Raw genomic sequence first — 18,118 nt, forward strand, 5'->3', positions numbered from 1 at the left:
TCCTGACATTTGCAATCATTATTCTTTCCCTAATGCTTGTTTGGAGTGACACATTGCTTTGATTTGTCATCATCTTCTTTTTAATAAAATGAAACTTTCCACCCTCTCCTTATACTAATGCCCTGATTCTGATATACTAATGGCAGGCTGAAGTGGCTGGTGGGTTATAACTTAAAAGCATTAACCTAATTTTGTTTCTGGCTCTTGTCTCCTCATGCCTGGCCTGTCACAGGCCATGTCTCCAAGCTCTTCCCAAGAGATGCCATTAGACGACATGGACTGAGAAAGATCTGAAATCTGGTGATTAAATGATAGACCAGGGTTCTGCCATTCTGTCTTTGATGCAAACTAATTTATGCATATTTTTATCACCAGGCTCTAACCCTGACTTTGCATCTCTTACTCCAAATCTTGTGCTAAAAATTCAGTACAAGGCACAAAATACGTGTCTTTTCACACTAACCCCAGCTGGGATCTTGGCTATTCCAGTCGTTACACAACTGCAGTTTTATCCTTACTTGGCTCTGGACTCAGTATCTGATTTATTTCTCTTTATATTTTTAGCTATTAACTCTGAGTCAGGAAAGATTGCATGATTCTGAGATCATTATTGTAGCTTCATTAATTCCTGCAGTATATTAAGCATGTTGTAGTATGAGATTCTTTCCAGCCAAGAGAGATACAAATTATGAGCCAAGGATCTAGAGAAGCAGAAGATCAGCAATCCATGCTTGAGTGTGAAAAAGGACAGAGAGATGCCGTTAGAGCAAACGGACCACCCAGAATATATCTGTGGTTTTTTTCAGTGAGACCGAACACTGATGCTACTGTCACTGTCTTCATATTGGCAAGAAGAGGACATAAGAGTTATGCAAAACGTTCTTTTTAACATGTGTTTTTTGGTTTCTCTGAAGATCTCCCTCAGGAAACTTGGCGATGAAAAAGCAGACCATTTTCGAATAGAAGACACAGAAGTTCTCTGTTGATTATTGGCCACCAGTGCGAGCAAGGGATAATTTACTTATTCTGCTTTCTCATTGTGTCTTGTGAAATGATTTAAACTCAGTACGTGAATCCGTAATTGCCTGCATGTTAATGATGTTGCATGGAAAGGGTTATGCTGCTGCCCAAGCTAAAGAGCTATTTTAAGTTTGGGCCCCAGTTAAGAAGAGGCTCTTTCTGTTAATGTGGCTGATAACCTCCCTCACATTGTCAAAGTGCAGTAATATTTGCTGAATATATTTTGTATGTGCTCATACAGTATATGTATGTGTGTGTATACATATTTATATGTAGATAGAGAAAGGGAGAGAGGGAGAGAGAGAGAGAGAATAAAGATAATATAGTGATTCTAATTGCAGAAAGGATTTATTTGTTCTTTTTTTAAAAAAAATTTTTTTATCCCTTTGATAAACCATAATGGAAAAGAATATAAAAAAAAGAATATTTCATATGCTTGAGAGAATGGAAGCAATGGACGATGAACTTTCTCATCTTCCCACTAAAGGAATTCCCAACTGACATATTAAGTTCTACACCTTCCCTCAACTTTCCCTCCTTATATTCTGGGTGAGCGTGCTCTGTCTACTCCTTTCAAAGAGCAAGTTCTCCACATCGGTTTAAAACCCGCTCTCACTTGCTTCTTCAAGGACTTTGTTCTGGCTATCCCCACTTCCTTCTACATCATCTTTTTCTCCCTTCCACAGATCATTCAGTATACAAGATGCTTTAGTATTTCCTTTAAAAAAAAAATCTTGCTTGACCTCACATCACCCTGCAGTATTCTCTGATTTCTCTGTCCATCTTATAGCAAAATTTATTGAAAAACTTGCCTATAGTTGATGTCTCGACTTCTTCCCCATAGCATATCCCCTCTGCCCACTCTAATAAGACCTTTTATTGGGTTTCACTTTGTCAAATCCAGTAATTCCTTTTCTTTTTCTCTTATTTTTCTTGAATTCTCAGGGATATCCAACACAGTTAATACTGCTCCCCTTCTTCTTTTGGCTTTGTAACACTAGCTTGAGACCTTTCCACTAGCTGTTTCCTCTGCCTATGATTTTACACAGGTCTTCTCATCCTTGGCTCCTTTCTGTCATTCAAATCTCAGTTTGAATGTCACTTATCAGAGGTCTTCCTTAACCACCCATTCCACACTGCAGTCACATCATCATATTTTAACATTTATCATCATCCAGTAATTTTCTTGTTTACTCAGTTATTGGTTTATTACCTTTCTTCCCTCATTAGAATATAAGGTCCATGTTACCTTTCTTATTCAATACTCTATTTTCAAATCCCAGAATAGTGCCTGGTACAGATTTAGTGCTCAATAAATATTTGTTGAATAAATGAATGGATGAAAGTCAAAATCCTTGCACCCAGGAAAGTCAAAACTAAATAAGTAAAAATGTTGACTTTTGTATGGATATGTCATACACTAACTTATGCTTTATTTTAAATGTAAACTTTGAAAATCTACCACACTGAGATAATAAAAATAATGATGCCCCAAGATTTCCATTAGAGTTAGAAAATAGTAGATAAGAATTTTTTTTTCTGTTGGAAGTGAAGCAATGTGGCCCTTTTCCTAAAAAGTAATTCCTAGTGTTAGCCTTGTGTCTAAGATACACTAAATTTTAAAATATATTTAAATTTACGTTAGTTTCCTATTGTTGTTGTAATGAATTGTCGCAAGCTTGGTGGCTTAAAACAAAATAAGTCCATTATTTTATAGTTCTGGAGTCGTCCAAAATGGGTCTCACTGAGCTAAAATCAAGGGGTTGGCAGTGTTCCTTCCTAGAGGTTCTGGGGGAGAATCTCTTTCTTACTCCTTCCAGTTTCTAGAAGCCATCCACATTCTTTGTCTTATGGCCTCCTTTCTCCACCTTCAAAGCCACCAACATTGGATCAAGTCCTTTTCACAGTTCCATATCACTGGTTCTCTCTCTTCTGCCTCCCTATTCCACTTAAAAGGATGCTTGTAATTACACTGGGCCTTCTTTCAAGGTCAGATGACTATAGCAACCTTAATTCCATCTGCAATATTAATTCCCCTTGCCATGTAATCTAACATACTCATAGGTTCTGTGGGTTAGGACAGAAACATCTTTGTGGGGATATTATTCTGCCTATGACATTCCACCTTCTGACCTCAAAGATTAATGTCCATCCCACAAGCAAGATGCATTCATCCTCAAGGATCTCAACTCATGACAGTATCAATTCAACTCCAAAAATCTCATGTAAATGTCATCAACTCAAAAGTCCCAAATCTCATCACCCAAACCATCTAAATTAGGTACAGATGAGGCTCTGCAGATAATCCATCTTGAGAAACAATTACTCTCCATCTCTGAACCTGTGAAACTCAAAAAACAAGTTATCGGTCTTCCCTGGTGGTGCAGTGGTTGAGAGTCTGCCGGCCGATGCAGGGGACACGGGTTTGAGCCCTGATCTGGGAGGATCCCACATGCCACGGAGCAACTGGGCCTGTGAGCCACAACTACTGAGCCTGTGCATCTGGAGCCTGTGCTCCACAACAAGAGAGGCCGCGACAGTGAGAGGCCCACGCACCGCGATGAAGAGTGGCCCCCGCTCGCCACAACTAGAGAAAGCCCTCACACAGAAACGAAGACCCAACACAGCGAAAAATAAATAAATACATAAATAAATAAATAAACAAATTATCTACTCCCAAAATGCAATGATGGGACAGGCATAGGATAGAAATTATAGACATTCTGGCTAAAAGAGGAGAAAATTTAAGGAAAAAAAGAGTTACCAGTTCAAAACATTTTCAAAATTCAGTTGGTTAGACTTCATTTGTGTTACATAAAATTAGTTATTGTTATATAAGTATTATTATATTATATAATGATATGATGATAGTGCATTCTGTGTATGTGTATGTGTGTGTATATATATATATATATATAAATTGAAGCAATATTACAACAAAATTGCTTAATCCTTACCATCCTCCAAGTTAATCTGACAGGTATATTTTGACTAGTTTTTCCACACGTATTTTAGACATTATTTTTCCACTTGGAGATGGTTGGTTTGGGTTTAACTGTATGTTCTGGGACCTAACTAGCACCAGCTCTCTTTACTGGTACCTACCTAAATAATCTCAGAATTGGATACCTTTAATATCTTTATGGAAACTTCATTTTGTCTTTTTGTTGAGGTGTGTTTTTTCCTCATGCAGAGCACTAAATAGTCACAGATATTAAACTGAGCTGTTAAACTAATGGATTTTATATGTTATATAGTCTTTTATTTTTTATTTTATTATTTTTATTATTTTTTGGCTGCATTAGGTCTTTGTTGCAGCACCAGGGGTCTTCATTGCGGCGCATGGGCTTCTCTCTAGCTGTGGCGTGCAGGTTTTTTCTCTTCTCTAGTTGTGGCGCACAGGCACCAGAGCTCATGGGCTCTGTAGTTTGCGGCATGCAGGCCCTCCACTTGAGGTGCACGAGCTCAGTAGTTGTGGCACATGGGCTTAGTTGCTCCACGGCATGTGGGATCTTAGTTCCTTGTCCAGGGATAGAGCCCACATCCCCTGCATTGTAAGGCGGATTTTTTACTACTGGACCACCAGGGAAGTCCCTAAATTATACAGTCCTAATTTGGTATTTGTAAATAACACTACATAGGCCTTCTACCTATAATACTCCAAGACTTAAGACAGCAGAAGGATTTAGAAAGAACATTATTTTTTTTTACAATCAGTTAATTTACCATTTAAAATTACTGTAAATGATAATGTGTACAAATTTTCTGTTTGAATATTCAGTTATAAATTTCTTGTTAAGATTGTTACATTTCTATTGTTTTTGTATGGAATAACATTGCTAAAATAAAAAGAAAAGAACCTTCAAAAATATACAGTAACGGGCTTTCCTGGTGGCGCAGTGGTTGAGAGTCCGCCTGCCGATGCAGGGGACACGGGTTCGTGCCCTGGTCCAGGAAGATCCCACATGCCGCGGAGCAGCTGGGCCCGTGAGCCATGGCCGCTGAGCCTGCGCGTCCGGAGCCTGTGCTCCACAATGGGAGAGGCCACAACAGTGAGAGGCCCACGTACTGCAAAAAAAAAAATATATATATATATAGATATAATAACATATATTAATATATGTATATGTAACATATATGTGTGTGTGTATGTGTGTGTATAGGTATGTGCATAAAATATGTTAGTATTTCATGCTTTATTAATAGTTCGCATTTACAAGGTCCATTTAAAAGTCAGTCAGTTGGAAAATAAAATATATTTTCCCACAGACCCATATGTTTAGCAGAGTGGTTAGGTTTGCAGATCATTTTAAAAACTCAGTTTCATTTATAATGCAGCTGAATAAAAGTACTAATAGTCTAAATCCTAAATACTGATATGACTGGAACACATTGTGTAGAAGAAATAATATAGTGATATCAATGATTATTTTAAATACTAGGTTATCATTATACTTATTATTCTAGTTAATTGTCATTTTATATTGCCTCTGAATTTTATAGGCACAACAAATTAAGAAATAATTTTACTGGAAAACTCCCACTTCCTTTTCTGAACACTTCTCCCACCTTATTTTCTCTCAAGTCCTTAGGTATTTGTCTGCCTTGAGGGTTCTAGCAGCACCAATGCTAGTATAAACCCATATGGCACACCTTAGCTAAGGAGATAGCAGTATAGTGGTGAGAAGAGGATGAATTTATTAATTTTTGCCTTTATAGTTCTATTTTTGGTAGTGTACTTAGAAAGTTATCCCCAATCCAAGTTTGTATGTCTTGACCTATTTTTTTTTGACCACAGTACTATTAAGAGCTCACTTTTTACTTTATATTTCAATTCACTAGGAATTAATCTTATTATATACTGTAATAAGCTGTATCAATATCATTTATTAAAAATTCCATTACTTTTCTAGCTGATCTGAGATACTTCCTTTATCTTGTACTTAATTCATGTCCTTGGGCATGTTTCTGACTTTCCTATTTTGTTACAGTGATGCTTATGTCAGTATCATACTGTTTTAATTACTATATCTTTAGAATATAAGTTAATATTTTATACAGTTAGGCTCTCAAATTATCCTTCCAATAATGTTTTTGTAATTCTCACATTTTTCTGCTATTGTTCTCCAAATTCACTTAAGAATCATTTTGCAAAATTCTGAAGAAAAATCCCTTTGGTATATTGGATAACTTATGTAAATTTATAGATTACCTCTGGAAAATATATTTCTTTATGTTACTAGATCCTTTAATCCAGGACCATAATAAGACTCTACATATATTTGAGACTTCAATTACTATCTTAGTAAAGCTTTTAATTTTCTACATTTAAGTCAGTATTAGTTAGTTATTTTTCTCTCTGTATATCATACTTTTCTTTGTTATTTTGAATACTTTTTTTTTCTCTCTGACAGATTCTACATTATTATTGAGCTATTAATTCATGATTATCTTTGTGACTATCTCTTTTACTTATTATGTTATTGCTTATAATATTTCAATTGATTCAGGTGATTATTTTGGGTCTCCAAGTAAAAACATATGATGTATAACTACTGCTGCATGTGTCTCTTCCTTTTAAATAATTATAGCTATAAAGGGGTTGTATTTTAGAGCAATTCAGTAGAATACATGTGTTTAATAATAGAAGTGAATCCAGAATTTTACAATTAAAAAATTATGTTGTCTGTTGTTTTAAGATAGTCTTTATCATGTGGAAGAAATATTTTTTGATTTCTCATTTTGGAATAGTTTTGAAAAGAAATAAAGATTAAATTGTATTACCTTCCTCTACAAAGACCACAACACTTTTTTCCTTTAGAGTAACTATGCCTAAATTCTTGGGATAAAACCTCCTTGGTTATGCTATGCATATAATATACTGCTCAATTTGATTTGCTAATGGTTTATAGAAAGGTTTTGTAACCTCATGCATAAGTGTCACTGACTTATGTTCTTTGTGTTTGTGTGGTATCTTGTTTAGTTTTTGGCAAGAGGAGTTTGAAAGTACACTAAATGTTTCAGGAAAAATTCCATCCTTTCCTATGACCTGGAACAATTTAAATAGCATAATAAATTATCAGAATATTAAGGTATGATACAACTCTACTCAGTAACATGTGCATGCTCCCTGATTGAAAGTGTTTATTATCTAGTTAATGTTTAAATTAGGTCTAGAGACAAAATGCTACTTTACAAAACTTGTAAAATATTTCCAAGATGACTAAGTAGGAGTATAAGGTAAAACACTTTAGGTTGAAAGCCAGGACACCTTGTGTCCTTGTGACATCCTTGTCAAAGTTCTGCCACTAACCATGTGATTTTGGCCAGGTCACATTTCTGCTGTGGACTTGAAACTTTATTTAGTAAGTAAGGTAGAAATTGATGACATCTAAAGCTACATTTGTTATGTGACTTTACAAAACATTTGATTTCCTCAGTGTTTTAACTGTATTTTATTATTTGCAGTCCACTTTAAATTTTACAAAACTACATTGCAAACACTTGGAAAAATATTCTAGGTTTTGGGGGAATGAGGGCATAGTGGCATAAGACACACGTGGTATGCGGAATACTACTGAAATTTCTCTCCCTACAGATGGTCAAATGAAAATGTGTGGGAATAAGTGAGAGAAGATACATGTGCCCTTAGGTCTACCCTGCAAAAAGCAAACACAAAATAGTTTTATGTCCCTCCAGCTGACCTTTCATAATCCAGCACTTATTTTGCTCTTTTATGGTCACAACTTAATTCACCATAGTTCATGGGGAAGTAAAAAAGGATGTTTTAGGAGTGCCATTTTATTCTTATACATTTATAATAGTATTTACAGAATGTGAGCTCCTAATTCACATTTTATCCAACACTTATTTTATCTCCACAGATGTATGTACAATTGTTCATTCAGGACTCTGTTCAGCCCACAGATGTTTCCACAGCTGCTCTCTGTTCCAAAGGGGAATTTTCTTTCCTTAGAATCAGTCGTATAGGGTTTTTGTTGTTTTGTTTTGCATTTATTTTTCTTTAAAACATTGAAAAGCAGAGACCTTCAAGGTGGCAGCGGAGTAAAACGTGGAGATCACCTTCCTCCCCACAAATACATCAGAAATACATCGACATGTGGAACAACTCCTGCAGAACACCTACTGAACTCTGGCAGAAGACCTCAGACTTCCCAAAAGATATATATATTTTTTTCCTTTTTCTCTTTTTGTGAGTGTGTATGTGTATGCTTCTTTGGGTGATGTTGTCTGTATAGCTTTGCTTTTACCATTTGTCCCAGGGTTCTATCTGTCCATTTTGTTTGGGTTTTTTTGTATAATTTTTAGTGCTTGTAATCATTGGTGGATTTGTTTTCAGGTTTCGTTGCTCTCTTCTTTCTTTTTCTTTTATTAGTTTTTAATTTTTTTATTTTTAATAATTTTGTTTATTTTAATAACTTTTTTATTGTATTTTATTTTCTTTCTTTCTTTCATTTTTTCTCCCTTTTCTTCTGAGCTGTGTGACACACAGGGTCCTGGTGCTCCTACCAGGTGTCAGGCCTGTGACTCTGAGATAGGAGAGCCGAGTTCAGGACATTGGTCCACCAGGCACCTCCCTGCTCCATGTAATATCAAACAGCGAAAGCTCTCCCAGAGATCTCCATCTCAACGCTAAGACCCGCTCCACTCAACAACCAGCAAGCTACAGTGCTGGACACCCTATGCCAAACAACTAGCAAGACAGGAACACAACCCCACCCATTAACAGAGAGACTGCCTAAAATCCTAAGAAGGTCACAGGCACCCCAAAACACACCACCGGATGCAGTTCTGGTCACCAGAAAGACAAGATCCAACCTCATCCACCAGAACACAGGCACCAGTCCCCTATACCAGGAAACATACACAACCTACTGAACCAACCTTAGCCACTGCAGGCAGAAACCAAAAACAGTGGGAAGTACAAAGCTGCAGACTGTGAAAAGGAGACCCAAAACACAGTAAGTTAAGCAAAATGAGAAGACAGAGAAACATACAGATGAAGAAGCAAGGTAAAAACCCATCAGACCAAACAAATGAAGAGGAAAAAGGCAGTCTACCTGACAAAGAATTCACAGTAATGATAGTAAACATGATAAAAAAAAATGTGGAAATAGAATGGAGAAAATACAAGAAAGATAGAACAAGCACCTAGAAGAACTAAAGAGCAAACAAACAATGAACAACAAAATAAATGAAATTAAAAATTCTCTAGAAGGGATCAATAGCAGAATAACTGAGGCAGAATGGATAAGTGACTTGAAAGATAAAATAGTGGAAATAACCACCGCACAGCAGAATTTAAAAAAAAAGAATGAAAAGAATTGAGGACATTCTCAGAGACCTCTGGGACAACATTAAATGCACCAATATTCGAATTATAGGGGTTCCAGAAGAAGAAGAGAAAGAGAAATGGCCTGAGAAAATATTTGGAGAGATTATATGTGGGAATATGGGAAAGGAAAATAGTCAATCAAGTCCAGGAAGCACAGAGAGTCCCATACAGGATAAATCCAAGGAGAAACATGCCAAGACACATATTAATCAAACTATCAAAAATTAAATACAAAGAAAAAATATTAAAAGCAGCAAGGGAAAAACAACAAATAACATACATGGGAATCACCATAAGGTTAACAGCTGATCTTTCAGCAGAAACTCTGCAAGCCAGAAGGGACTGGCAGGACATAATTAAAGTGATGAAAGGGAAAAACCTAAAACCAAGATTACTCTACCCAGCAAGGATCTCATTCAGATTCGAGGAAGAAATTAAAACCTTTACAGACAAGCAAAAGCTAAGAGAATTCAGCACCACCAAACCAGCTTTACGACAAATACTAAAGGAACTTCTCTAGGCAGAAAAAACAAGAGAAGGAAAAGACCTACAATAACAAACCCAAAACAATTAAGAAAATGGTAATAGGAACATATATATTGATAACTACCTTAAAATGGATTAAATGTTCCTACCAAAAGACATAGACTGGTTGAATGGATACAAAAACAAGACCCGTATATATACTGCCTACAAGAGACCCACTTCAGACCGAGGGACACATACAGACTAAAACTCAGGGGATGGAAAAAGATATTCCATGCAAATGGATATAAGAAGAAAGCTGGAGTAGCAATTCTCATATCAGACAAAATAGACTTTAAAATAAAGACTATTACCAGAGACAAAGAAGGACACTACATAATGATCAAGGGATCAATCCAAGAAGAAGATATAACAATTGTAAACATTTATGCACCCAACATAGGAGCACATCAATACATAAGGCAAATGCCAACAGCCATGAAAGGGGAAATCAACAGTAACACAGTGATAATTGGGGAGTTCAACATACCACTTTCATCAATGGACAGATCACCCACAATGAAAATAAATAAAGAAACACAAGCTTTAAATGATACATTAAACAATATGGACTTAACTGATATTTATAGGACATTCCATCCAAAAACAACAGAATACAGTTTCTTCTCAAGTACTCATAGAACATTTTCCAGGATAGATCATATCTTGGGTCAAAAATCAAGCCTTGGTAAATTTAAGAAAATTGAAATCATATCAAGTATCTTTTCCAACCACAACACTATGAGACTAGATATCAGTTACAGAAAAAAAATGTCAAAAATACAAACACATGGAGGCTAAACAATACACTATTAAATAACGAAGAGATTACTGAAGAAATCAAAGAGGAAATCAAAAAATACCTAGAAACAAATGACAATGAAAACAGGATGACCAAAAACCCATGGGATGCAGCAAAAGCAGTTCTAAGAGGGAAGTTTATAGCAATACAGATCTACCTCAAGAAACAAGAAAAATCTCAAATAAACAACCTAACCTTACACCTAGAGCAATTAGAGAAAGAAGAACAAAAACACCCCAAAGTTAGCAGAAGGAAAGAAATCATAAAGATCAGATCAGAAATAAATGAAAAAGAAATGAAGGAAACAATAACAAATATCAATAAAACTAAAAGCTGGTTTATTGAGAAGATAAACAAAATTGATAAACCATTAGCCAGACTCATTACAAAAAAAAGGGAGAAGACTCAAATCAAAGAATTAGAAATGAAAAAGAAGTAACAACTGACACTGCAGAAATACAAAGGATCATGTGAGATTACTATAAGCAACTCTATGCCAATAAAATGGACAAAATGGAAGAAATGGACAAATTCTTAGAAAGCACAACCTTCTGAGACTGAACCAGGAAGAAATAGAAAATATAAACAGACCAATCACAAGCACTGAAATTGAGACTATGATTAAAAATCGTCCAGCAAACAAAAGCCCAGGACCAGAGGCTTCACAGGCAAATTCTATCAAACATTTAGAGAAGAGCTAACACCTATCCTTTTCAAACTCTTCCAAAATATAACAGAGCGAGGAACACCCCAAAACTCTTTCTACGAGGCCATCATCACCCTGATACCAAACCAGACAAAGATGTCACAAAGAAAGAAAACTACAGGCCAATATCACTGATGAACATAGATGCAAAAATCATCAAGAAAATACTAGCAAACAGAATCCAACAGCACATAAAAAGGCTCATACACCATGATCAACTGGGGTTCATCCCAGGAATGCCAGAATTCTTCAATATATGCAAATCAATCAATGTGATAATCCATATTAACCAACTGAAGGAGAAAAACCATATGATCATCTCAATAGATGCAGAAAAAGCTTTTGACAAAATTCAATACCACTTTATGATAAAAACCCTCCAGAAACTAGGCATAGAGGGAACTTACCTCAACATAATAAAGGCCATATATGACAAACCCACAGCCAACATCATTCTCAATGGTGAAAAACTGAAACCATTTCCACTAAGATCAGGAACAAGACAAGGTTGTCCACTCTCACCACTATTATTCAACGTAGTTTTGGAAGTTTTAGCCACAGCAATCAGAGAAGAAAAAGAAGTAAAAGGAATACAAATCGGAAAAGAAAAAGTAAAGCTGTCACAGTTTGCAGATGACATGATACTATACATAGAAAATCCTAAAGATGCTACCAGAAAATTACTAGAGCTAATCAATGAATTTGGTAAAGTAGCAGGATACAAAATTAATGCACAGAAATCTCTTGCATTCCTATTCACTAATAATGTGACAGAGAAATTATGGAAACACTCCAATTTACCATTGCAAAAAAAGAATAAAATACCTAGGAATAAACTTACCTAAGGAGACATAAGACCTGTATGAAGAAAACTATAAGACACAGATGAAAGAAATTAAAGATGATACAAACAGATGGAGTGATATACCATGTTCTTGGTTTGGAAGAATCAACATTGTGAAAATGACTATACTAACCCAAGCATTCTATGGATTGAATGCAATTCTTATCAAGCTATCAATGGCATTTTTCACAGAACTAGAACAAAAAATTTCACAATTTGTTTGGAAACACAAAAGACCCTGAATAGCCAAAGCAATCTTGAGACAGAAAAACGGAGCTGGAGGAGTCAGGCTCCCAGAGTTCAGACTATACTACAAAGCTACAGTAATCAAGACAGTATGGTAGTGACACAAAAACAGAAATATAGTCAATGTAACAGGATGGAAAGCCCAGAGATAAACCCACGCACATATGGTCACCTTGTTTTTTTTTTTTTTTTTTGTGGTTCATGGGCCTCTCACTGTTGTGGCCTCTACTGTTGTGGAGCACAGGCTCCAGACGTGCAGGCTCAGCGGCCATGGCTCACAGGCCCAGCTGCTCTGCGGCATGTGGGATCTTCCCGGGCCTGGGCACGAACCCGTGTCCCCTGCATCGGCAGGCGGACTCTCAACCACTGCGCCTCCAGGGAAGCCCGGTCACCTTGTTTTTGATAAAGGAGGCCAGAATATACAATGGAGAAAAGATAGCCTCTTCAATTAGTGGTGCTGGGAAAACTGGAGAGCTACATGTAAAAGAATGAAATTAGAACACTCCCTAACACCATATACAAAAATAAACTCAAAATGGATTAAAGACCTAAATGTAAGGCCAGACACTATAAAATTCTTAGAGGAAAACATAGGCAGAACACTTTATGACATAAATCACAGCAATATCCTTTTTGACCCACCTCCTAGAGAAATGGAAATTAAAACAAAAATAAATAAATGAGACCTAATGAAATTTTGCACAGCATGAAAAGCTTTTGCACAGCAAATGGAAACCATAAACAAGACGAAAAGACCACCCTCAGAATGGGAGAAAATATTTGCAAATGAAGCAACTGACAAAGGATTAATCTCCAAAATTTCCAAGCAGCTCATGCAGTTCAATATCAGAAAAACAAACAACCCAATCCAAAAGTAGGCAGAAGACCTAAATAGACATTACTCCAAAGAAGATATACAGATTGCCAACAAACACATGAAAGGATGCTCAACATCACTAATCATTAGAGAAATGCAAATTAAAACTACAATGAGATATTATCTCACACCAGTCAGAATGGCCATCATCAAAAAATCTAGAAACAATAAATGCTGGAGAGGATGCGGAGAAAAGGGAACGTTCTTGCACTGCTGGTGGGAATGTGAATTGGTACAGCCACTATGGAGAACAGTATGGAGGTTCCTTAAAAAACTACAAATAGAACTACCATATGACCCAGCAATCCCACTACTGGGCATATACCCTGAGAAAACCGTAATTCAAAAAGAGTTATGTACCAAAATGTTCATTTCAGCTCTATTTACAATAGCCCGGAAATGGAAACAACCTAAGTGCCCATCATCAGATGAATGGATAAAGAAGATGTGGCACATGTATACAATGGAATATTACTCAGCCATAAAAAGAAACAAAATTGAGCTATTTGTAATGAGGTGGATAGACCTAGAGTCTGTCATACAGAGTGAAGTAAGTCAGAAAGAGAAAGACAAATACCGTATGCTAACACATATATATGGAATTTAAGAAAAAAAAATGTCGTGAAGAACCTAGGGGTAAGACAGGAATAAAGACACAGACCTACTGGAGAACGGACTTGAGGATATGGGGAGGGGGATGGGTGAGCTGTGACAAAGCGAGAGAGTGGCATGGACATATATACACTACCAAACATAAGGTAGATAGCTAGTGGGAAGCAGCCGCATAGCACAGGGAGATCAGCTCGTTGCTTTGTGACTGCCTGGAGGGGTGGGATAGGGAGGGTGGGAGGGAGGGAGACGCAAGAGGGAAGAGATATGGGAACATATGTATATGTATAACTGATTCACTTTGTTATAAAGCAGAAACTAACACACCATTGTAAAGCAATTATACCCCAATAAAGATGTTAAAAAAAAAAGAGCCTACACAGCCAAAAATAAATAAATAAATAAGTCTATTAAAAAAAAAAAGAAAAGAAATAAAAAGTATTGTTTCTACCTAAAAAAAGCACACAAAAAAACTACAGTGGGGTATCACCTCACACCAGTAGAATGGCCATCATCAAAAAATCTACAAACCATAAATGCTGGAGAGGGTGTGGAGAAAAGGGAACCCTCTTGCACTGTTGGTGGGAATGTAAATTGATACAGCCACTATGGAGAATAGTAAGGAGCTTCCTTAAAAAACTAAAAATAGAACTACCATACAACCCAGCAATCCCACTTCTGGGCTTATACCCTGAGAAAAGCATAATTCAAAAAGAATCATGTACCACAATGTTCATTGCAGCTCTATTTACAATAGCCAGAACATGGAAGCAACCTTAGTGTCCGTCAACAGATGAATCGATAAAGAAGATGTGGCACATATATACAGTGGAATATTACTCAGCCATAAAAAGAGACAAAATTGAGTTATTTGTAATGAGGTGGATGGACCTAGAGTCTGTCATACAGAATGAAGTAAGTCTGAAAAAGAAAAACAAATACTGTATGCTAACACATATATATGGAATCTAAAGAAAAAAAGAAAAGGTTCTGAAGAACCTAGGGGCAGGACAGGAATAAAGATGCAGACGTATAGAATGGACTTGAGGGCACGGGGAGGGGAAGGGTAAGCTGGGACGAAGTGAGAGAGTGGCATGGACATATACACACTACCAAATGTAAAATAGATAGCTAGTAGGAAGCAGCCGCATAGCACAGGGTGATGAGCTTGGTGCTTTGTGACCACCTAGAGGAGTGGGATAGGGAGGGTGGGAGGGAGGTGCAAGAGGGAGGAGATATAGGGATATATGTATATGTATAAGTGATTCACTTTGTTATAAAGCAGAAACTAACACACCATTGTAAAGCAATTATACTCCAATAAAGATGTTAAAAAAATAATTGAAAGTAGTTTTCCCTCCGTTGGGGGAAAAAATTATCTTACCTGAAGGATGGTCTTGAGAATTGCATCAAGAACGATTTGAAAATAAAACACACTCTCTGTATTTCTGCTCATTCTTTAAATCTCACTAAATGTTTTGCATACTGGAGGCCCACGAACTATAGTCACCCAAGAGTAGAATCTCCCACCTCCTGTTTCTGTGACTGAGTTGGTATTCTGAGACAAGGTAAAAATGGTCACAATTCATTCAGGGCAGAAAGAAAAAAATCAATCAAATAAATGCCCAGCTTAGGCAAAATTGCCAATTTGAGAACAGCTTGAGGTTTAGGGGGAGCAAAAGATTCAAATTGCTGCCTCTGTTTTCTGCATCCACTAGGCTTCTGAATGTTGTGATTTTCCTTGTGTGGTAGGATGACCACATAATTCAATAAAGTGAACCTGAGGTTACGGTAATTATGTTTTTGGCTTTACTCCTCTAGAAACCTCTAAATATTTATATTTGTATAAGGAAGACCTTTCCTTTAACCTTCACGCATATCCCACATTTAGTGTCACTGAATATTCAAACAATAGGTAGCCTTACAGAGAACTAATGTCATATCCCCCATCTTATCGATGACACACTGACAACCAGGACCCCAATATGACTTACATGAAAACATAGTTAGTCTGATGCTTTGGAAGAACTATATGCCCAAAACACTGATAAATATGTCACCAGCCCTTTATTCCTTGCCTCTCATTGGCTTAAGCTCATCAGAGGTTAAAATTGCTAAAGATCTCTGATGTTAGATCCTTAAAAGAATAAGGACTTGTTATCTTTATTTTTTTGGTGTGTACATATGGTTTTGTGTTCGTTTGCTTATGTTTTTGTTTTGAAGAGGAGATGGTCAAAACACTTGTGTACAGCAAGTGCTTATACATTAAAATACTCTGGGAATTAAATTAATAAAATGTAATAGTGAAGGTCTTTATAATTCAAAGTCATAGGTAAAAGGCATTTTAAAAATCTAAAAGAAAATTTGTATACCAATGTTTTTAAGAGTGGGTATTTTGAATATTTCACTTATCTGTTGTGATAGAAGAAGAAAAACACAAGCCATGCAAATTCCAGCTCCATAGTAAAGAGCTTATGCCTCAGTGACTAAAGGTGGTATTTATATTTTGGGGCAAGAGGCACTATTGAAATATTGGGGATAAGTTAGAAATATACTTTTATTATTATGAATAATGAATACTAGATATATTTATCTATAAATGCAGATATTCTCAAGTTAGACCATTCTGGTATTGTCAAGCAGTTATACGTCTATACCACCAAGGAATCATGCACCAGAATTATCAATGGTTCATTCAGAAACTATTATTTCTAATAATTAAACTACAAATTTTTTAGTAGAATTGGACCTTGTGCAATGCAATTTAAAATATTCAGTAATTTCAATATTATATGTAGTCTCATCACATGCTAAGAAAGTTGCTCACATTGATTCTGTTTCTCGCTTGTTTTTGTTGTTAAAATATTGCCAATTCATTTGGTTGAGTTTCCTCATCCAAAATGACGTGGTTATAAAGACCTGTGTATTTTGATTAGCAATTTTGTGTAGTTGATTTTAAGATATAGAGTTCCACAGATGTGAATATGTAATCTTGTAAATGGATCTTTCCTTAGGATGATATATATTGTGTTGAGAAAAATGAACTGATGTAATATTTTTATACTCCTAATTAGACATCAGAATTACATGGTATCCTTACAAGGTAGCATGAAACAATTTTCAATAGCTATTACTCGGCATGCTCTTTCACCAGGATTATTATTGGAGCAGTTTTGTTAGGAAGGATTTGTGTAACATACCATACGCTGAAAACTATTTGTTGATTTAACGTATATGGGCTGAGTTTTCAAAGAGGCGATTTTGGTGTGCATAAAGTTACACATGCAATTGCATTTTCCCCACAATTACCTAGTCATGCTACAGACTGTCAACCACAGAACTCATTTGCTTCTTTTTTGAAGGATTTGCTTCGCTTGCAAAGATTTAGTTTAGTGACATATTTTTCTTCCTTCCTTCTTTTTCAACAAACAAAAGAAATTTGTTACTGTATTTCTTGCATCACATTTTATAAAATGCTGAACCAACAATGTTTCTCCTCTCCGCTTTATTCTTCAGAAGGCTCCCCATTTCCATCAAATATTCTTCTCTTTAATTGAACAATCAACTTTATAACATGCTTTGAGAAATGACTTAGAATAGTAAATCACCAACTGGCAGTTGGTAGTTGTTATATATGTCATATATATTGCATTTATAATATTATTTATATGTAATATATAAATTATAGGAGCATATAGTAAAAATATATTAAAATATGCTCAAAATATGAAGAAAGCTACAGTAACAATCACAACCTTTATCCAATAGTGCCTTCTTATATTAAAGTATGATGAAAGTGAGGTTATATATATGCTGATTCTGTGAAGATGCAATTTTATAAATTAGGATATTATTAATATGTTGTTCTTTGGTCTTGCTTGCTATAGGATCATTAAAAGTTGCAGACTTTTGAGCATTTCCACGCCATTTTTTTTTTTAATGACAAACTCCTCCTCCACCACCACCACTAACAAAAATGTGTAACTCGGATACCAGGTCCTTTTAATGAAGCTTTTGAGTCTTACAAAATATGATTAATCTGATTAGTGATTCAGCCTCCTTTTATGCTTACATTATCTAACACAAAGAGCCCCCCTACAGGTTAAAGTTTAAATGTGGATTACCAGATAAAT

Source organism: Monodon monoceros, unplaced genomic scaffold (assembly GCF_005190385.1).
Source record: "Monodon monoceros isolate NGI ecotype Baffin Bay Population unplaced genomic scaffold, NGI_Narwhal_1 Super_Scaffold_11, whole genome shotgun sequence".
NCBI classification, from domain to species: domain Eukaryota; kingdom Metazoa; phylum Chordata; class Mammalia; order Artiodactyla; family Monodontidae; genus Monodon; species Monodon monoceros.